The sequence below is a fragment of the Pinus tabuliformis genome, chromosome 1_2 (genome assembly GCF_031772625.1).
Source record: "Pinus tabuliformis cultivar Carrire ecotype Pingquan chromosome 1_2, CPIR1, whole genome shotgun sequence".
Classification (NCBI taxonomy): domain Eukaryota; kingdom Viridiplantae; phylum Streptophyta; class Pinopsida; order Pinales; family Pinaceae; genus Pinus; species Pinus tabuliformis.
In genome coordinates, this window is record NC_142298.1 from 664131672 (window position 1) to 664155677 (window position 24006).

The following is a 24006-nucleotide window of genomic DNA, read 5'->3' on the forward strand; positions in this document are numbered from 1 at the left end:
CTTGTCACAAATTCATCCCCTGTAATTTGTATATACTAAATTTTCTTAAAGGAATTTGTTTCATATTCCCTCTAACAACCGGTGTTATAGGAACAATGCTTGGACAATTTATATCAATGGGATGCCTGTGTACTTCTAAAAAAATAATTGTAGCAAACACTGGAATTTCAGGGAACTTCGAACCAGGCATATGGTGGATATCCTCAACATATCCAAGCACACGATTTAGCAACCCATATTCAACCCACAAATTACATGTCAACATCACATGCTCTCCATGACATAGAAACACCACATGCTCTAAAACATCATCGTTGTTGTCCAAAATTTATGTTCTTCTCGTTCACTCTACTACACACCTTGCAATTGACCTATTCAATGATTTTAACATCTTCCTATTATGCAGGCTCACCAAATTATTTGTTGCAAACAAGTGAACTAGAAAATAAAAGAAACTCTTTTCCTTTGGACATAGTGAACTATCAATATGTGGCATCAGAAGATCCAAATCATGTAGAGTAAGCTCTAAATTTATGGTATTCATTAAAATATTTCAAAAATATTATTCTCTAGGATCATCTCCCTCTTTCTTGAAGATTTTATCCAAAGTGAAAACAATATTGAAGCTTTCCCCAGAAACCTTCTCTGTTGTTCTCCCTGCATACAAGGGTTTATCCTTGACAAGAGGTAGCTGGCCAAGGTCACAAATAAGAATCATTGATCTACCACCAAAAGGAGAGTCCTCCTTCTCAGGAAAGGCTTCCTAAAAAAATGCATCTACCTGTATAAAAAGCCTCAGACCTATAAATCTCATCTCATAAATCAGAACGTAACGAACATGCCTCATTTCTTCTTGAAACGTTGCTAGTGTTTGTCCACTCACTAGTATCATATCTTTAATGGAAATTTTTAAATTTGAGTGTACTGTCCTATTGTGCTATACAACAACGCCACATTTCTAAAAAAGTTTTACACAAAATTTTTAATAAGAAATGGGTCCCTTTTTAAATAAACTTAGTGAGATTTGTGATTTGATAAATAAAACTGGTATTTTTTTGTAATTTAGAAGATTATATTATATAACAAGTATAATACAAAAAAACTGCTGAAGCAGTTCAAGCAGGGATGTACAATAAACGACAGCTGATCGCCTGCTTAGAAGTTGTGACACCAGAGAGCCAAAATAAGCCCACCGCGCAGGGTGGCTCGAAACAGAGCAAAACATAACTAAATCACTAGTCCTGCCGACACAATACAGAAGACACAACAACACAGACAAGCTAATGCCGAGACAGAAGTGTGAAGCAACAAAACAGACATATAAAGCCGAGACAGAAAGCGGTCAAAGGAGAACCGCACAGAAAACTCCTTAGATGTATTTGCCCATCTGGCCGATGGTATCCAGGCCTATCTCCCGCACATGACGATCAACCTTCGCCTGCATAGCTTCAAGGGATTCGGGCTGGTCCTCAGCAGTGGTGGCCGGCTGTGCAGCAGGAGCCTTGTTAACAGTGTCTTTCATTAACCTGATGAGCAGCGTTAGCATCCGAGTGAGAGTTTTGACTGCCTCATGCACAGTAGAGATTTTGCTGTCCAGAACGCTGTTGTAATCAATTATTTTAGCCATTTGAGCTTCTGTCAGATTCACCTCTGTGACAATATGTTGCTTCTCTTTTTCAATTGAGTCCAGAGCCTTGGCGATAAGGGTTTTGGTGTGCCAGCTTTCCGCCTTGGTCCTGACAAATTGAGTGGCCCTTTTCGAGGGGGTTCCCGGGTCTTTCAACCAGTCAACCTCCGCTGCAATATCCTCCTCAGTTCTTCCTTCCTCCTCCTACTTGGCCTGAGCTTCGAGTTCCGCAATCTTGCGTTTGATCCTTGTTACAGTGCGGGTCTCATAGCCTCCCTTGGCTTCCTGTAGGTCCCGGTTTGCTGTAACGCAGCGACTGCCTCCCGCATCCATCACCAACACTTCGTATCTTTCCCAACTCACGCCAATACCGTTTTCAGACTCAATCTTAATACAAACTCGAAGCACTATGAAGGAAACAGGGCAGTTGCCCACTGCTTTATAGCAGATTTCTTTGTGCTTTCTCATGAGGATGGAGTTACTGCCTTTGAAGGTGGTAGTACTTTGGTGATAAGTGTAATTGAGGATCGCACAAGCGAGGCTGACGCAGGTCGAATAGGATTGCAGAAGGCTGCTACCGGAATAACGAGCCATACGCCAAGTGTTTGGTACTTTCCCTCGGAAGGGGTGGTGGCGGGTGAGGTTTGAGATGCCCCGTATACTGGCATACTCGATTCTGATCCGCGGAGCCTTGATCCACCTCTTTTCACACAGAATGGCCATTAATGGCATTGAAAACTTACAATACGGACCCTCTCCATGCGTGATGATTGCCCTGTTGCTGAGGTTGTGCATCCCGATTCTCAAATTGTAATGATCGCCCTTCTTAGAAACCTGTCGCCGCCAGGAGCTCCACTGTTGCAAATGTCCAATCATCCCGTTGAAAGGTGTGGACTTATAACTACTGCCGGTATCCTTGTAAATCTGATACCGGGGCCAAGTGCCATCCCTTATTGAGTTTGGGTGGCTTGGATTAAATCTTTTGCCGCCAGCTGTTCGCATGTTTCTTTGATGATTGGGTTATCAATCTCATCCCAACACCTGTTCATGACGATGTTCGGGTTGTCTGCACCAAAGTTTGCCAGATGGTCAGCCAGACCATTAGCCTTTCTCCTTACTGTCTGGAAGGTTATGCCTCTCATCTCCGTGATGATTTCTGATATACTTTCTGTCGCTTTGGCCAACCTCCAATGCCTTGTAGCCTTGCTTATGCTAGTTCCTGCCTGTAGGCATTTAGCCGCCAAAATAAAACTGGTATTAACCTCATTACAAGAAAAACCTTTATCAAAAGGCCCGATGTAAGTAATTCATTTTGTAAAACCTTTTGAATAAAGTATAAAGTGTTCCTTTGAAAAATATTATAAACGATTCTACATTGCGATAAAGCGATCAAAGATCACATATCGCAATGACAAAGGGATACACCTAAAAGGTCCTCAACTTTTTGTATTAAGACTTGGATCGAAAGTTGCACCATTGTGCTTCCGATATATTTATTTCTATAAAAAACTTGACCTGAATACTGAGTTTTGATAAAAAATGCTTTTATGTGATATGCATTATTGCTTCTTGTGAAAGTATTCCCAAGTTAAAGGGCAAGATTTGAATGTGATTCATATCGAAAGAGACTCAAATGCATACAGTACTACTATTTGTGTTTGTGCTTCATACTTTTATGTGAAACAACATTTATTTGTTTTGCTATTATTGATATATGTGTATGTTCTTACAACAATTCTTTGACTTATCACTACTGAATGTTTAAGAATTGTTATCTTTCATATATATGTGTGTCAGTAATATATAAATATTAGTGCAATATTGTTTTAATTATTACTTTGTTCAACTACTTGAACAAAGTCATTATCATATGAATGAATAATTTTATTTATGAGTAGAGTCATATATATGCCTACTTGTCAATAAGAACTATCAAAAATTGCACTAGGAGAAAGACTTCCCGGGATAGATTAGTTACTTTTATATTGTTGCATGATAGAATAGATAATTCATCATTTCCCATTAGATACTATAAATCGATCACTTAATCCATCCCACTTATATATCATTGGGAAACTGGTCCTATTATATCCAGTCGGAGCCACCACACCAAATGGAAAAGGAGCTACTTTTAAGGTCCGAACCGAGTGGTTTTCTCCGATGTTGATGCAGCGATTTTCGAGGTATCAAAATTTTTGGTGCTAAAAGGAGGGCATGAACTGTGAATGAAGAGAAAATACAAATCTATAATCCATTCTGAAAGTAAATCTCCCTCCAACTCATCTCCTACTTTTCCCTCGCATGCTAAATCTCCAGTCTCTATGCGAGAAGTTGAGGAAACAACAACCACTGCTCAACCCCAAAACATCTCATATAAATCAACTCGAGAATCTCCTGAAGTACAGTCTCTAATTCATAAACTTCAAAGATTCTCAATATCACCACAAAAATCTAAGTTATCTCAAGGCAGTGTAACTTCGCAATTCGTTCCTTCTCATCCCCTCACCAAACTTCAAAGTGAAAAGCTCGGTATTGAATATACTGAATTACCTTTTCCTAAAAGAAAAAGAGCAAGGAAGACAATTGAAGGGTCTGATAGTGAAACTTTCTCATCATCATCATCCATTTCATCTTCTCCATTGCAAAGTCAACCATCATAACAAATTTTAGGGGCGAATAATCGCCCAAAGGCGAAATTTAAGGCTTCTTATATTTTAATGGGGCGAATTTTTAATTAAAATAATAAAAACCTTTTTATATAATTAGCCCTCATTTTATTTAAAAATTAATTTATTTTTCTATTTTAAACTAGGGTGGATAAACTAACCGAATCATATTCCCTTAAAATCGCCCAATTTTGATATTTGATCCTAGTTTGGGAGATCAAAATCGCCATTTCTGATTTACAGTTTGGTTTTTCTAGTTTGGGAGTGGTTTGTGAAATTGTGAGGGTCGATTTGGTCTTGGGAGGTTAGATTTGTTTTGAAATGGAGAGCGGGCGTTAATTTGTTTTCAAATGGAGGGTGGCTACCTGTTTTCACGGATTCAGCCCGCTATTTTCACGAATTCCGGATTCATCGAGTATATGGCTCCTTGTTTTCATGGATTCATGGTGTATATGGCTCCCTGGCTCCCTATTTTCATGGATTCATCCTGTATAAAATTGCTTTGAAATAGGGTTTTTGATCATAGTTCACAAATCCTAATTTTCTAGTTAGCAGCAACAGTTTCGGTGCAATATTCTTGCATTTTCAATCCACTTATTCTTCTCTTGTTTTGGTATCCATGGTTTCTTGGATCTGAACGTCTCATGCCACTGCAACAGCAGCAACAACAACCGGTACTTGACATAATTGTTGGCTAAGTGTGAGAAATTAGGCCCCTTTATGCATGTCCCGCCCATCTGTAGTCGGCTTTTGAATCAGGGTAAGTTGGCTTCATATTCCTTGTTTTTCTTTAAGTTTGAAGTAGGGGAGAAGATAGTTGTTGAGTATGATACAGATTATTAGTTGTTCTAGAAGGCCAAATTAGGTGGATTCATGCCTCTTGCAGTTGGAACAGGGGTGATAATCACTTTGCCAGCCAAAGTTGAATGCTTCCGCTGGTTTGGAAGCACATATAATCGTGGTTGCAAGAGCCATGAATTTTTTTTAAGGGTTGGATATCAAATTTTATTAAATATTCTCTCCATCTGCCTATTACCCCACAAGCAAAAGAGAATCAACTAAAGCTGAACAAACATGTAGAAGTATCATTATGCTGATTTGGATTTCATCTTTTGGAAAGAAGATTTGGCTTCAAAAGTAACCTGAATGGTATATCAACTTTTCAAGAAATGGTCCATTCTGATTGTGGTCGAGGCCTTGTACCATGGTGGAAGTATTGAGGAAGTGATGACTGATAATGACCTCTTTACATCTAATAGAAAAGTTGAACAGAGATCATAGTATTCAACACGTGAGTCCGTTTCAACATATGAGAACTTTATAAGGTATGCTCAACTGTATTGAATGTTGCTTTATTTTGCTGCCAAGTTTATCCACGGTGACTGTTTTTATATACAACACTGGAGCTGCTCGTAGTATGCATAATATTTGACTAGACCATGTCAGGCATTGCAAAAATTTGCTTTTCTCTTAATTTTACCCATGGCTGAATCTCTAATTCCACTTATTTTGCTATGTTTTTCAGAGCATGCAATGGATTTTTCATGTTTAACATTATCTTTCCATTTACCTCAGTCATTTGGACTTTGATAAACCACTGACAATACGTTTTTAACAAGAAAAGTGGCCTACATTGTTGAACCATTCGAGGAATGATCCAAGATATTTAGCAACAGTGGATTTCTCATCTCAGAAATTTTAAATATCCCTACGGTTGATGTTAATGGCATCTCTGAAACCACTGTCGTAAGGCTTCTCTCAATTTGTATTGGTGTTTTTGAACAATACCCTGCCAATCCCAAGGTTTTGCTCTCCAATTGCTAGAAGATTTCAATGCAAATTCTTTCTTATACAAGTTAGAATTAGTGGCTTGCTTGGTTACGAATTTCTTTCATCAAAAGGTTCAATGATGCACACACTTTAAGCCTTGACTGCACTGCCCTTGAATGTGCGGAGAAGGTCTGCTCATTTTTGGCAGATGCCTCCCAGGATCATCTAGCCAGGTCCTCTCAGGCATGGGTACTTTTCAGGGCCTAGACAATATCGTTAGACAGTGTATTGGATCATTCTCAGTGATTGATTCCATGGTAGATTCTTCTTTTTACCCTTTTCCTCTTCATCCTGTCTTATGTACATCTAGTTAATCTCTTGCACTCTATCCTCTTTCCACTTTTTTGATCTCATATTTAGTTCATGTTCTCTTGTTTGATCCTATTATATTTTGTTTTATGCTTTTGGGGTAGCATAGGGTGCCCCTACATATTGGCATCACTTGTTGTACTTCTTAGTCCTGTTTACCTATCTGTCAGGTTTTATTTAGACTTAAAATAAAATTATCTTGCCTTATCTACAATTCCCCCAATTTTAAATGCAATGTCCAATTCGACGATAAGATTTTGTTTGAAAAAACTCTTACTAGTTTACAGTTGTGCCCTCCCATGCGCCTTCAAAATCTCCAAGATGGATAGCATTTTGGAGTGATTTAGCATAAGAGAGGTCCAATTCTTCTCTCCACATCATCCCTGAGACATCCTTTTCTTATTTTAAAACAGAGGCTGGTTTTGATTTAGATTTATCCTTAACTGACAACACCTACATTTTGGGTTGTATGTGTATTTATGCAAGCGTGTAAGAGGCAAACAGAGAACTGCGAAAATTATTGCTATTGTAGAGTTGATTGGCTGTATCCAAGATAGATGTCACTATGAAGCTCTATGTTTAAATAGAGTGTTGACCATCAAACTTTAGCTTTCTTTCGATGACAGAAGCAAAAAGGTAGTAGAATGCAAAGTAATAGTTTCTCCAACATCTAAGCCTTTAAACAAGAAAATTTAAACCATAACTAATTATAGTTTATAGGAAACTAGATACAGAAAAGAAAGAAATTGTAATAACTACAAACTTTAAAACAATCCATCTGATTGGTCAAAAAACAAGAAAGGAAACAATTAGAAGTGCTGAAAGCATCTCATATCTAAGTTTATTTAAAGGAGCAATACAAAAACAAAAATCTTCCAAGCTGTAGGTAATGAGATAAAAACTAGTAAACAGTTCAGACATGTAGAGCCCATGCCTCCAGGATGACCATTTTCTATTATGAGGTTTGTTGTGAATAACCTGGGAGACTACCTATACATATTCACTGGTGCTCAAGACCAAAAAGCGATTTTTGTTAGCAACAAGCTACCAATGTCTCTAGAGTGAACTCTATTCTATGGTCTGCTATGAATAACTTGGGAAATGACATAACCTGATTAACTGGTGCTTAAGACCAAGAAGTAATTTTTTGATAAAGAAGGCAGTATTGAAAATTTTGTTACGAGATATTAGGTGGTAATATATCCTTGCTCTACCATGCTAACTCTCTTGTCAGGGATTCCTTCAACAATGCATCTCATTGAATAATCATGCATCAACAACCAGGTGAATTGTATAGAATTTTTACATAATGACATAAGGTAAGTCTCAAATGCTATGTCTTCTATGGCATGATATGGTTTACTAGGGCCTAGTAACATGAATCCTTTATCTCTAAAGGAAGAACCCCTAAGAAAAAGACACGGTTAACCTTCAAATAAAACAAATGCCATTAGGAGCTTTTTAACTCTTGAAATTTGTTACACTGTTACACCCAAGCTATTGCATGAAAGAGGGGAAAGCACAGTGATGATATGAAAGTAGCTAATATGGTATTTAAAAATAAATAAATAATGTTTTGGTAAAGGAGAAATAGGTCCAATTGAATTATGAAAATCGGTGTATTCAAAGCCAACTGGCTGAGACTGGTTTTGGCCATTTTCAGTTGAAACCAGTTGGTCAAACCCCTTTTGTTTTTTACTAATCAAAACTAGACGATCATAGTTGTTTTCCTCTTCAGAAAAATATATAAGATGAAGACAATTGCAAATCGATTAATTTTACAGATCCTTCTTTGAAAGTGACTTCAATTTTTTTGAATATAATGGAGTATGTTGATAAGCACCAGGATAATCAACCTGAAAATATCTTTAGCAAGAAGCCAAGTAGAATTTGAATATTTTTCTTAACGAGACCATATAAGGATTCCCCTACATATTGGCATCACTGGTTGTATTTCTTAGTCCCATTTACCTATCTGTCAGGCTTTATTTAGACTTAAATAAAATTATCTTGCCTTATCTACATTGTTTTTCAACCTTATATCTTATGCTTAAAAATTAGATAGAACTTTGTAATAAAGGCATGACAACCTTTAAATCTGAGTCCTGACTTGCAGCGTCCTACAAGTTGGTCAGGCTTAAATTTTTCTTTTGGCAGGGATTGCACGATGACACTATATCTATAAAATATATTTCTTCTGTACTGACTATATTGCCTAGAATATTTTGGTCATTGAAGTTGCGGGTTGGCAGGCTCTAATAGCCCACTTGGAGCACAACCCCTTGAAAAAGTTGACTTTAAGAAGAATTACATGAGAAAATTATTGTCACTTAGATGTCAGTAAAAACAGGTAGGTCTTTAGACTTTTGATCATAGTTGAGAACATTCCTGAGATAACTTTCTTTGACACTCCAGACTATAAAATTTCTGAGAATGCTACAAAATGAAAAACCTCTTGAGGAAATATCTTTAGCAAGAAGCCAATCAGAATTTGAATATTTTTCTTAACCAGACTGTATAATATTTTGTTGTTATCACTAAGAAACTTGGCCAACTTTACCCTTGACTAGTATATCATAAAGGAGATCCTTCAATGACAAAGGTTTGCTTTGATCATAAAAAGCAAAATGCAGGTTTTGATAATTCTGGATCTGTGTTATTTTCTAAGGTTCAATGTTCACCATTTTGCCCAAAACGGGAACTAGACATGCTTAAACCTTCCGCACTCCTCAAAATAGTTCCGCTTACACTGTTTGATTTATAAAACAGAGAATGCCAAGCCAACTGAGCAATGGCATCCATCAACTCCTATATCTTCAGACTTGATTGTTTCTCTTGAAGTCTCATCTTCCTAAGGTTGCTGATTGGTTAGAAAGAAGCCCTAACTTTTAGTAGGTGAGCTTTTCTCTAAACAAACCTCTTGATGTGGAAGTAATAGTGGCTTTCCTTGACCCTGTCAAGACTTCCAAATTAAGCTTTCCATCTTATTATATTTTAACCATTTATTTTTCACATGCTAAGGGATGGAGGCTCTACCCTTTCCATACTTAGATTTCTGGTTGTTCAAATTTCTTCCTCAGGTAGCAATACCCTTTCATTTGGCTTAGCATCAACTTTTGAGTTCTAGGCATGGTAGACATACTGTAAGCTGGCTTGGGAGGAGGGGACCAGGTCCTGAATCCTGTCAACCACCTTCTGTAGGAAATTAGGAATAATTCAAACAGAGGAGGATCTTCATATTGTCTCTATGATTAAGGTTGAATTGAGGTCCTCCAGGTCCATGTGCCAATTCAGCTTGGCTGGGGGATTTCCAACAGACTGGTTGACATCATGGTAAATTTTAGGGGTGAATTATAGCCCAAAGGCGAAATTTGAAACAGCATATAATGGCTTGGGATTCAAAAGAGGTGCAATAATCATCTATTTCTGGCATGTATAGGTTTAGGTTTGGGGTGTGGTTCAGTTGCTCCACTATGCATGGGTTTGGGTCAGTCCTTGCCTATTTGGTTGGTTTTGTGACTAATTTTTTCCCTTGAAGTATATTCTTGAATGATTGTCTCCCATTTGCAAGTTTCTACTTTGTTCCTGTGTCTTTTGCAGAGCTGCTTCCCCCTCCCCCACTTGCATTTTTGGGTTATTGGGTGCCATCACTCCTCCCTTGAGCCTCAAATCGAGGATTATTGTGGAATCTGATAGGATATCATAATCTTGCAGGAGATGATTATCCTGTGGCTGTAATATACTACCTCTATATAACAAATTTTGTTTGTTCATAAGTTATCCAGTTTTTTGTGTGATACATTGTTTCAGAATCATCACACTGTCTTCTTTATTTACCCAAAATATAAGTGATGTCCCAACAAGGGCATTTATGAAAATTTGAAAGTAGGGGGTACTTACTAGCCTCTTAATTCCAGTACCATCCTTGAAACCACAGGGCAAGACTATTTCGAGTATGCCTTTCTTGGAGCTTTGATTGAATTGGAGGCAGGGAACCTGTGACTTGACCACCGCTGAGCCGAGACAGATTTGCCTGCTTAGTGAAACCCACCCAGAAACGACCCTGAATATGCCTTTAACAAAAACTGTTGCCGGAACAAGAGCAACCCAGGCCCGCACTCCCCTATGGGAAGCAGAGGCAACAACCCCAAGATGCCCATTCTGTAGAAAAACATCGTGGACCAAGAACAAGAACCCTAAATCCACACCATTAATGATCCAGGAATATGTCCGGGGAGAAAAAATAAGTGTTTCCGTAGAAGGACCAAAACCCCCGTCACCGAGGGGCTCCCTGGTCTTCCGTTGAGGTAAAGAGAGAGCAAAATCCGCCTAAAATGGCACAATATTGCCCCATTCGTTACTTGGTCCACTCTGAAAGGCATTTTCGCCTTCGCCACCATCCCTGCATGTCGCGGCAAGGAACCCCAGCCTCACGGCGATGCCATTCGAGCAAAAGCCAAGCCAGGGAGAAAAAACCTATTTCGTTCTCCGCCCTGAGACATTTTTCATTCCGATCGCATAAGTGATGTTGTTTCATTGCTATACAAATGAATTATTATATTTTATATCTTAAAATTTAATAGTTTCCCATTATCATTGTTAAATATTTTTTGTGAAATTCCATTTTGCCTTAAAATTCAATTTCTGATATATGTTCTTTCAATGTTGACTCAACAATTCTTTTGCAAAGTACAATTCTATTTTCTATGAACAAGTGAATTTATATGAAGCATATCTCAACACTTGGAAACTGTCGATGCAGGTTTGCAGATCGATTTAAAATTTTACTTGTGGAATATTTAGTGAGATGTCGAAAGATAATCATGGGAAGAAACCATCAAGGCAAATAGATGTATTATCATACTTTCAAAAGGCTCCATCCAAAAATACACATTCTCTTCATGATTCAAGCTGCTTTGAACAATCTGTTACTGAGAGAGAGGTTAACTCTTGTGGAAAGGAATTTGATATCCATATGATGGATGAAATAATAGGTTCCTCAAGTGGTCAGGGTGAGATAAATGTTGTTTCAATAGAAATTGGTGATGAAAATGTTAAAGATTTTTCCTTGGAAAGTGACACAATCCATTCGCGGAAAAGGAAAAGAGGCCAGTGGGCCATTAGGAAACGATTCCAAGAAAATTGGTCTCAAGTTCTCCGTTTATTGAAGAAATACCTCCTACAAATGAGAACGAGGTTTTCCGACAAGTTAGATGTATTGCATGTAAGTTCAAAAACTCAAAAGGAAGTGAAATTTCAAATGAAACTAGATACGGTACAAAAGCATGCAGGAAAGGTGTATGAAAAGAAAATTTTAAATGGTAAAGAGAAATCTATTGTTAGATGAAAATCTTCTGAGGAATGTCGACATGTTGAATATGCAGAAGAATATAAAAAATATTTATTAAGTAAGAGGAGGAATGTCGACATGTTGAATATGCAGAAGAATATAAAAAATATTTATTAAGTAAGAGGAAACTTGAGGCAGACAAAAGAACCATCATATCTCTATTTGAAAAGACGATGGAAAAAAAATTGTTATCCAAGACGATACAATTGAGCACTGTATTTCACATCTTATCTAAAGGTCGTCCTATGACAGATTATCCAGATCACATGAAATTACTATCTTTTCTTCAAGTTCCAAACTTTCCATCTTCTCATTGGTCTGTAACCAGTGGTTAGGGATGGGCAGGATATCTAGCTCAAGTAGAAAAGGATGATTTGAAAGAGAAGATTGCAAATGCTAGGTTTTTGGCATTGTCTTTAGATGAGGTTACGACTATAGATAATACTTCATGGATTTGCATGAGCATTTATATGGTTAATGACCATATTAGAAATTCCTATCTACTTGGGATTAATAAGATGAGAGAGACTTCTATAGCTGAAAATATTTATGAACTTGTTCTTAATGGATTGAAGGAAAGTGGTATGGATGAATTAATGATTGCAAAAAAGTTGGTATGTGTTGGAGCAGAAGGAGCAACGGTAATGCAAGGATAAAGGAATGGCCTTTGTGTTAGGCTACAACTATCAACTTCACCATATATGCTTAATATTAATTGTATGGATCATAGGATGAATCTTGCATTTAAAATAGTAAGCAAGTTTCCATCAGTTTCAAAAGTTGAAGATCTTATACGTGAGACTCATGCATACTTTTCTCATAGTCCCAAACGGTATTTAGAGTTTCAAGAATTTGCAGATGGTATTACGGATGGAAAAAAACTACTAAAAGATGTTGATACAAGATGGATCTCATTAAATGGACTAGCTCAAAGACTATTTAGTGAGTTCAAATCTTTGGTAGGGTTGATGTATGAAAATCGCTATAATGTAGACAAAACTCAAGATCTTCTTTCTCAACTAACTAATATAGAGACATTATTAACATTGTTTGGAATTCTTCCTATGCTACATGAAATGAATGTCCTCGTGAAAATGTCTCAGAATCACACAATATATATTGTGGAATACACAAATGCGAGAAAGTCAGCATGTCTTGCATTGGATAATTTGTATATGATGCTAGACTCTTTTACTGGTCCAGAGTTTAAAAGTTGGACTGAGATCATCAATATAGAAAATACTGAAAATTTTTTGACCTTTGATGAAAAATGGATATTATGTATCGCAGTGTGTGGGTATATGGTTCCCTTTCATTATATTAGTAAGACGGGACGAATCACCAAAGATTGCCCTGTGTCAAGAGACCAATTTGATAATATTGTGATTTCAGTGAGATAAAATTTGATAGAAATTGCAAGATCACTATCATTAGAGATAAGAGAACGATATCCTCGAGATGAATTGTTGGAGGCCATGTGTGTGGTATACCCTCAATATTGGAACAATTGTCAATGTCCAATAACTTTAAAAGCTGATTTTCAAAAAAGATTAAAATGTTTAGTAGACCATTTTCGCAAGAAAGTCTCGATACATGGTGAACAAATTGAAGGTATTTTAGATTCATCAAAATTGTATCAACAAGGTGGATGATTTGCTGAAACAATGTGGAAGCAATATCCTTTTTTGGAGAATCCTAATGAAAATGGTGCTATAACAAGATTATGGACTACTTTAAGTGCTAGCCAATACCTGCAAGAAAACATATCAGAATATTTCAAATTAGCATATTTGTGTCAAACCATGATTTTGGGATCAGTGGAGGATGAGAGAATGTTTAGTGCATTATCATTCTTGAATTCAAAGTTGAGGAACAAGCTTGATAAACATGTGGATAGATGTTTAAGATTATATGTAACAAAGTATGACATTGACAATTTTCCATATGAAAGAGCGCTCACTCTTTGGCGACCAGTTTGTGATAGAAGGGGAGAAAACAATATAAAAAATCTCTCTAATGAACTTGATATAGAACATAATGTTTTGGAGGCTCATAATGACAGTTCATTTAGAGAAGATCATGTTCACAATTTAGAAAATGAGGACCAAGATGAAAACTGGGAAATTGAAATACCCTAGGACTCTTATTTTGGTATACATGTTCCATTGATCATGCAAAATTACTATATCTCAACTTCAGGTAAAAATAGGTTCTATATTTGTATTTTTTCATTGTAACATTGCAGCAACATTATAATGATGTGTGTTATTTTAAGATTGATGTTTCATATTAATCATTACATTGTTTGTTTCTTATCTGTGACAAGAAATAAAGCTGGATTTGGTGAGGTTGGGACCTATTTCTTTTCACGTAGATATGTCTGACTATTATTAAATGATAAATAACAAATTTAACAAGACTTTCAAGTCATTTGTTAGCTATTTTTTGTCAGTCATTTGTCAGCCATGTTTTCAAGTCTTTCAGGTGCTAATTTGTTTGGGTCCCCACATATCCTTAGGACCATTAAGGGATGAGATAACATGAGTCAGTTCAACTCATGCCCCGAATTTACTTTTTACCTATTGATGTAAGTGTTTTGTTACCACTTATCACCAACAAAATTCTACCATAACATAAACTAACTTGAAGACAACACTTCTCATCTTCCTTTTACATAAATGCTCTATGGATCTCCCTACTATACTTTCCCGAGACCAATGTCCCTTCTTGGTAGGTCTCTCCACCACACCACTAATCGCAACATAGACACACAGTAGTAACTACTACCTTCTATAAATCTCTCTAGTCTCAGTTATTGGTGTGCCTGTCACACTCGACCAATACAATCTTGTAGGTCTATTTTTTATCATATCTTTATTTTTTGTTATTTAGTGTATCTAACTTTAGCACCATCCAAGAGTAACAAGTTAGTGTCCTTTGGATTTGATCTTTGATCTGAAATGAAGTCGAATTTGATGAAGTTGGGACCTATTTCTTTTCACATAGACAGTGTCCTAGTATTAAATGATAAATAACTAATTTAAGAAGTCAACAACAATGGGCTTATTCAAGTACATGAAATTGCGTTGATGTCTAGCTCTGATATCTTAGAAAATTTTAGCGGTTTGTTTGTTGCTTGTTTAGAGGATTTTGTCAAGTTTGAAATTTTTGGTTTGTTTTGGTCAGATTTTTTTAGTCGCTTGACTCATTTCATGCATAGATCAACAAATCTAGTTTTATTTTTATAATTATTATTGTTTTCTTTATATATTTGGTGGTTTGAGGAAAGATATTTGATTTCCTTTCACTTTGTGGCATGATTTCAGCATCTTCACCTTTTAGAATATAGTAAAATATTATTCTTATTTTATGTTTTCTTGGAAAAGAATTATTGATATTTGGAAAGGGAAATAAGCCCTAGGTAGCTAAGCAAAGAGAAAAATGGTCTATGTACTAGGTTCCTGTGCATTCATCGTAGGAGATCTATTGGCATGAGACCGACATTCTTTTTATGCAATTACACTTTGTCAAGGCAGAGTTGAGTTCGCTGAATTGGGAAGAACACTGACAGCTGATCATAATGCTAAGGAGATTATAATGTTGGTTTCAAAAGCAGGATTGTGAAAATTGTTTGCACTAGTTCTTCTTTTGGTCATATTTACTACCAAATTTGTGTCTTGCTGATTTTTTACATTTGTAATGACCTTGTGCAGAGTTTGTTTGAGGAGCCCAATGTTAGAGTGTGAAGACTCTCTACAAACCACAAGGACTACATTGTCTTGGAGGGCACTCAATGTTCTTGTTGTTGCTGAGTCTCTTCGCTCGAAGCGTAAATGGATACAATGGTATGGCCATAACATCACTTAATTTGATCCTCTTTACTAATCTCCTAATATCATTTCAATACATCAAATTGTTTTGTTTTCATGGAATTTAGAGATACATCAGTAATGTTATTTTGTCTTGGAAATACTAAATTATTTTGTTTTGATATCACCCAGTTTGAGTTCTTCTTTGCAACTACCACTTGATCCTTTAACAAACATTTGAAATTCAAAGCGTAATAAAGCTCTTTTAGTTTTTTTCCAGAAGAAGATTGCTACAAGCCAATGAATATTATTGTGATTAAACTAGATGTTGCACTTGGTACCATAGGCCTTGTAAAAGGGTTGTACTCCATTTCAGTCTATGACAGTAGACTGATTTCTAACTGCTCCATGTACCCACATATGATATAATATTTTTCATTTTTGGCACGTTGAATATACAAAGAGAAAATTGCTTAACAATATTTCTTAATTTGACAATAGTTTTACTTTTATCTGATGCAAGAGTGGAGGTAGTCTTAGAATTAACCTATTTCTCAGTAGTTGTTCTCCTTCAGCAACAACATCATCCTTCAACAAATACATTACAACTTGTACAGAGGAAAGTTGATGTTTAGTGGAGGCCCATAAGAGATCCTCTAATGGAGGCGCAATAGTTTAGTAGGATCACTGGATGAAGCACATATATGAATGTATTGTCTTCAATTAGGAAGGCACAGTTACCCATCCAGGGGAGGGCATGCATGAATGTCTATTTTATGAATGGTGCAGTTTTCTAAGTGTGTTGGGTGCATGAGTTCATGCGTTCAGTCTACCCTACTAGGTATTGTATTTGAAGCAGTGTTATCCACATGTGATGGTGATATCCACTAGGTTCATTAGGGTTAGGGAGATCCAATGAAGCCAGATTCAATGGTTCAAGTCCTATAAAAGCTAGATTGATGAATTACAAAGAAATTATTGGACACACATCTCACTCAAAAACGACGACTCAAAATCCCTATGGAACCTTGCGATATGTTGTTATGGATAGTGCTTACGTGTGACTTTATACCTCTACAACTTCAGCTAAGTTCTATAGGGGGGAATTATAATTTCCTCTAGTGCTAATTCCCCCTACTACTTGACCTCATGGAAGATTTGCTCAGATAGTGGAGTGTGAGGCTTGAGGTGGGGTGAGGTGCTTTTTATGCACACATGTGAACCCTTAAAAATGTCATTCCTAGGCTAGGGTGGAACATTATATCTAGAATAGGTTTCTTGCTAGTTTTACATGCTTACCTCATGTTGTCCTCATGTTGTTCTGGCACTTCCTCTCATTCTAAGGATGGTATCCAAGGTAAACCCAAATTATTTGGGGTACGAGGCAATCAACAATACATTCATTAAAAGGTCAAAATGTCACTTGTGAGAATTGGTCCTGGGTGTGGAGGGATAACATTCCCCCTCAATTGCTTGGGCTAGACCTAGTTGACTAAAATGCTTTTTGCAAAATATATCCTGAGAAAACCCAGGGAACTTTGCCTCATTCTGAGGATGGCACCTATGCTTCAGCAAATTCCTTAGGGCCAAAGGCTATATCAACATGTCATTGGTGGGAATAGAACCATTGTAGGGAGGATAACAATCATTCCACCTAACTAGTGGAGCTAGAGCCAATTGACATTAGATGTGTTTGCAGTTAGACAAAGGTGTAGGAATTTTGGAAATGAGTTTTTTGGTGTTTTTGGACGCATCACTGCTTGTAGTGCTCAAGAGCACGAGTATTTCAAAGATCTAGGTTTTGTACCCTGACCTGTATATTAGTTGTGGGGATAAAAATATTATTGGCATGTTGTAGTGTACCTTGCATCATCTCACGAGTGAGTTTCTCTTTGGATACTGATAAAATAGATGGAAACCTGTATAAGTAACATGATCAAGTATACCATGTTAAAAAAAAAAATATTTTGCCACATTTGCTAAGGATTTGCACCATTGGTGTAGCTGGATTGTGGTGGTTCTAGTTCTTCAAGACTATTGAACACAACTTTATTTGGAAATTAAGTTGTTTACGATTGTCAAATATGACTGATCATTTGAAAATCTTTGCCATCTGTTGTTACTAACAGGGTATTTTATAATATTGTGCAATATGGTTTTCTATGCTTTATAGCGCAAGTATTTACTTGTTATGTTGATGTGTAGAGGACATGATATTCAAGTGGTTTTTATGCTGGTTTTGATGATAACATCTCAATGGCGATGGAACCCTTGATTTGAATCATGCAAGGTTCTAATGGTGAACTGTGAAAGAGAACGCCTATTTTTGATTCTAACCACGAAAGTTTTCTCAAAAGTCCAGCCCATAGAAAAAGGTGAAATGTTGTATATAAATGATGTTTGTTTCTGAGCAAGAATTCTTGTTAAAATTTGCAATATGATATATAGTAGTGACTCTGTTTTTGAAGCACGTTTTTTTATTGTGAGGCATAGTTTTTTTCCAGTTATATTTCAAAATTTAAACCTCCTTGTTCTTGATGGTTTTACAAAGGCTTTTAGTGACATTGTATCCTTTTTGAATTAACGCTAGGGGTGCCTTGTTGAGAATAAGGGTATATTCTATGATATTGATGTCTTTTCTTCAATGGATTTCATGCACCATATGTTTGCATTGATGATGAAGTAACTCTTTGATTATCTTGATAGTTGATCTACATGGATAGCTCATTGTTGGTGTTGTTTGCTCATGGGTAGCACTGCATTTTTGAACTCTTTGGATTAATGATTGTGATTATCCCTGCTCATTGCTTCATGTGATCTTGTGCTTCTTCAGAAGAGGTTGGCTAAGTAGTTGATCATTGTTTTGCCACCTTAGATGTAGCATTATCTTGTTTGTGTAAGAAATTATGTCTGAATTTAGGTTCTTACATTCTTTCATTGGTGATTGACATGTCTTCTTGCTAAAGTTGTTTTGGTTATGATCAAGTTTTGTGAAGTTTTAACAACGTTGACCCTCTTAGTTGCTTTGTGGTTAGGTGCATGTTCCAGGTCTTGAGCCAACAGGAATTGATCTTCTCTCGGTGAGGACAAACATTATCTTTTTTCTTTGGAATATGATCAAAGGATGTCTGGAAACAATTTTTCTTAATGTTAACAACTTTGTTGTTTGTTTCTTTGTTTTTATGCCACCATGTTCCCTCCCAAAAAATGTTTTTCCTGGAGCCCAGTAGACGCATCACTGCTTGTAGTGCTCAGGAGCACGAGTATTTTAAAGATCTAGGTTTTTTACCCTGACCCGTATATTGGTTGTGGGGATAAAAAGATTACTGACATGTTGTAGCGTAGCCTGCATCATCTCACTAGTGAGTTTCTCTTTAGAGACTGGTAAAATAGATGGAAACCTGTATAAGTAACATGATCAAGTATACCATGTTTAAAAAAAAAATGCCACTTTTGCTAACGATTTGCACCATTGGTGTAGCTGGATTGTGGTGGTTCTAGTTCTTCAAGACTATTGAACAATACTTTATTTGGAAATTAAGTTGTTTACGATTGTCAAATATGACTGATCATTTGAAATTCTTTACTATCTGTTGTTAGTAAACATCAATGTAACAAAGAACAGATCCAAGAAAAAACAAGAGATCACTTACTTTTTAAATCATTCCATATACCCACATCACTTCAATATCCCCGTTTTTGAGACCTATAATATTCTCAATCGAGGATAAATCTGATTCTTCGATATCCATACCTACTTTAGCCTTACACCTTCTTGAAGACCCTTGCTGGGAAATTTGCTCTGTAATTTTGGTCTCATTTACACATTTTAGCTTCAGTTCAATTTATTTATCATCACCAGACTGATCCTTAAAGGCCAAACCAGCCTTAGCTTTTTGTCTTTTTCTCAAAGATCTATGTTCTGAAGATAGCTCTGTTCTAATACAATACTTAGGTTTTGGCTCCATTTCACAATCTTTCTCAATTTTTGAATCATTTTCTATTGTCATACAATTCTCAAGTGATGAGATGTTTTGACACACCTTATCATCAACTGATGATTCAATAACACCAGACACTTCTAGTAGCTCTGAAACAGATGCCAGTCTAATAATAATGTCCCCAATACAATAATTCTAATCTGGGTGCTCAATTAGCTCAACTGTAATCGCAGTGCTAAGTTTTTATCTAAATTGAGTGATTGCAAAAAAATAGAATGGGTGTGGATGGTTTCTAAGGTTGAAAAGGAGATGTCAATATGGTGTAATAGATGGTTATCATCAAGGGGGGTAAGTTAGTGTTGGTGAAATCCCTACTTGAAGCGATCCCTGTGTACTGAGTGTCTTTTTCCTTTATTCCCAAACAGGTCCTGGAACAGGTAAGAAGACTTAGTTTCAGATTCCTATGGGTTGGGGACAAACAGAAAAAAGAATATTCCTTGGGTCTCATGGAAAAAAAACTATTTTTCCTAAAGAGCTGTGAGCATGGGACATTTAAAATCTCCATTACTTGGAAAGCGCCCTGGCTGCTAAATATGTCTAGAGAATTATACAAGGGAAGGGCTTATTAAGAAAGGTGGTGAGTTGGAAGTACATACACTGTACAGCCTCTGTCTGCTGAGGATTTTATAAGATCTCCAAATAAATCCTACAATAAACCTTCAGTGATTTGGAAGGCGGTGGTGTTGGCCTTTCCGCTGATTGGAAACAGTTGGTTTGAACTTCGGAAGGTTGGAGGTGGCAACAACACAAGGCAGGGGGATGATCCTTGGCTGCTTATAACCCATAATCCTTCTTTATATTCTCCCTTTGACATAAAATGCATGCTCCCATAGACCAAACATGATAAGGCACTGATCTTGCCTTTCATCCACCACCTCAAAACATAGAATCCATTTTTTTTTCCTTTTTTGTTTTCGTTTCCATGCAATAACAGTACTTATTTTTCCACACAGGAAATGCTTGATGTGCCATTGTTATACATTTTTTGAGCTTTCATTCCGACAACAATGATTACAGTGCTTTATTATTTTGATCACAGGGTTGCATCCCAACTTTCCTAACAAAAGGAATTCAACTTAAGAAAACCTTCTTCATACCATTATGACTTCTCTAAGGATTTTTGGTATGCAAATTACCTCAATATATATATATATATATATATTATTTAGAACTATGTTGTAATGTTTGTCAGAGTTCATGTTTAGGTTCAGTTGTCACTGGCTACCCTATTCTGGAAGAGCTCTTGCTCTCCTGAAGACATCTTGATCTAACTCTTCATTCTTTGTTTTCACCTCCATAAAAAATCTCTAGTGGATTCATAAATTTTCCTTTTATTGTGGCAAACTATTTTATGTGGTCTTGTTGGCATACCTCCTTCAAATGGTGTTATTCCTAAATCTCCCATGCACATGAAAAGCTTAGCTACCCTCAAACATCAGGTACCAATATATTGGAATTATCAATTGCAACTTCTCAGGGCAAAGACACAATTCAGACATTTTATAGATGAGTAAATTACAAGTACTTTTGCTACAATTGGTGCTTAGCAAGTTAGTGAAAACAATCCGGAAAATTATGCAGAAAAATTCAACCTTGGGGCAATTATCCGGAAACATGCAAGAAGCCTATGAGCAAATGCAGACCCCACTGGTTTATCAGCCTCCACCTGCCTTGGTAATGGTCTTATTTTTGAGTTTGGGTGTTTCATTTTATCTAATTTTCCTCTCCCTTTATTTATTTTTCGTTTCATGTCCCAACCATTTGTGCAAGCACTTGAGGAATTGAAAGAGACCATAATTCAGTTGGCCACAAGTACTGGGAATATGGATGCCCCAGTAGATGAATCAATTTTTAATGTTGACAAGGACGTGGATGACCTGCTTCCTGTTGAGGTGAAAGAACATCGATTGAGTAATTTGTTGCAATCTCTGATGGTGGTTGGCTACCTTGCAGCAATGCCCATCATTAGAAAGATCCCAACTTCTGTGATTTGGGGTTACTTTGCCTTCATGGCCATAGAGAGTTTGCCAGGAAATCAATTTTTGGAAAGGATATTGTTTCTTTTCACTGCTCGAAGCCGTAGATACAAGTATGAACTTTATTCAAACTATAATGTGATTGAATTTAATGCTTGTAATATAGTTTTCAAAGCTGATCAATGTTGAACTGATGGTTACAGAGAACTTCAGGAGTATCATGCTACATTTCTTGAAACGATGCCTTTCACGACAATTGCCACTTTCACCATTTTCCAGACATGTTATTTGCTCGCATGTTTTGGTATCAATGGGTGCCTCTAGATGGTGTTCTCCTCCCACTACTAATCATGTTGTAACTTGTTAGCCCCAACGAGGCAGTATATCCTTCCCAAGTTTTTCAAAGGAGCACATCTTCAAGAATTGGATGTAGCAGAGTATGAAGAAGTCCCTGGAATGCCATGCAATATAACAGTGAGTGCAAGACACATATCAAACAAATTTTAAAAATATTACTCAATTCTATTTCATAAGCCCTGTAGCATGAACAGTAATAAATTGAACTGTAACATATATTGATTGCAGGAAGCTAGAATTCAGGGGTTCGGACTAGGAAGCATGGGAACAGGTGCAAATGATGGCAAAGTTTTGGATGAGATGATTACATGAAGTTGCAGTGAGGTCAAACACACATATAGTCCACGGATAACTAGCTCGAGTGATTGCACACCAATTCATGGATCTGAGTCTGCATTAAGTCCCCAAATTACAGAAGCTAAACAAATATATAGCCCCCGTATAAGTGAGATCAGACAGACACATAGCCCTCGCAGAGGGGAAAAGCATTCAGGCATTCCCCTGGTTAGTCAAGGAAAAAATATGAGTCCAAGTGCATCTGGTTTGACGCCACATAAACCAACTTCCAATTAGGCGTTTGGAGTCTAAATCCTCAGCCAGTAATCTTTCCCTTCAGTGAGAATATCTTATGTTGAATAGTACATATTTTGTTGGCTTATCATTATTTAATCATTGTGCCATAAATCACTCAGTTGTATTTCATGTGTCTTCACAAAGAACCTCTGTCCATCTTAGAGGACATGGTAGACCATATAGTGCGTGTAAAAAATGTAATGGAAGTCGAGCTTGAAGTATTTCTGTTTTCTTGAAGCATGAAATCTATTATGTCAGTCTTGTGGTTTTGTAGACCCTGGGCATGCTAAATAAGCATGGTGGTATTAAAGGGTCCTGTGAGTGGCTTGAGCTTCATAGAAAGTCATCCTTCTTCTACCAGTTTGATCTTAACCACAAAGTTTGCAGCCTTTAATGTTTCATTGAAATAAAAAATGTGGAAATTAAAATTGACAAATGAAAGGGAAATGGTAAGGCTTACAATATTAGAACTTCTGTAAATGTTTATCCATTACCTTTAAAAACTAACCAAGGGCAATGTCAAATGATCAAGGATATGTTGAGATGGAAATATCTATTTTTCATGACAATAAAACATTTAGATAATGGAAATAAAGAATATGTGCATTCAAGTTAAATCAGATTTATCTTGAATGGTTGGGAAGATTTGTTATTATCTTTAATAATTTAAGTCTTGTAAAGCAAATTCAGATTCCACATTTTATTTTGACATATTTAATTTTCTTTGTAATCGTAAAACATTACAAATTTTATTCAAAATATGTGCAGTTACTATTTCAATGTTATATATCCTTGCTTTCAATGAAGTTCCTCCATGATTTATCTCTGGTCTATGTGTTCAATGGCAACAAACTTGAAGAAAAACAAGGAATATGAAGCCATATACAAGGAATATGAAGCTTGTGTGTTACGTTAATTTATGAGCAGTTTTATGCTCTGCAGTATAATCTGTGAGAAAATTGGCTACAATATTCAACAGACGGGACATTATGAGTTTCTGAATTTGTGCTATTATATGCTATGGATTTTATAACCGATATCTTGAAAACGTGGTATGCACTTTCCATCTATGCCTGAGTTTTGCGGTGGTTTGTTACTTTCAAGCCATGCCTAATGTCATATTGTTTGTTGCAACTTTAATGTAGAGAGCTAACCAGGAAGGCGTTGGGTCATTCATAGAGGATGCTTAGGCATGATTCCAGGCTTTTGAAAATAATTGTGATTTCCATCACTAGTCATAGCACTTGATAGAAAGTTGGGATATTCATGAGTGTGAATTTATGTTTGTATTTTTACATACTTTCTTATGAATTAACTAATCCTCAGTAGCAGTAGACATTGGACAAGTATATTTGTATACTTCTATTTTAAATTGAAACAACTCCAAGGCTAAAAGGAATGGATTGATTGCACTAGTCATCCTTCTATAACTTTCCAACATAGGCTGGAGTAAACAGATTGTAAATTGGGTAATTTTTCTAACTGCAAATAGGAACATACTTGTGTAT

The 24006-nt window shown here is 36.5% G+C and overlaps 1 pseudogene; it reads left to right on the top strand.

Annotated features, from left to right (window-relative positions):
* Nucleotides 1–2674: 2674 nt before the first annotated feature.
* On the top strand, nucleotides 2675–22498 carry LOC149207446 (putative boron transporter 2; annotated as a pseudogene).
* The last annotated feature ends 1508 nt before the right edge of the window (nucleotides 22499–24006 follow it).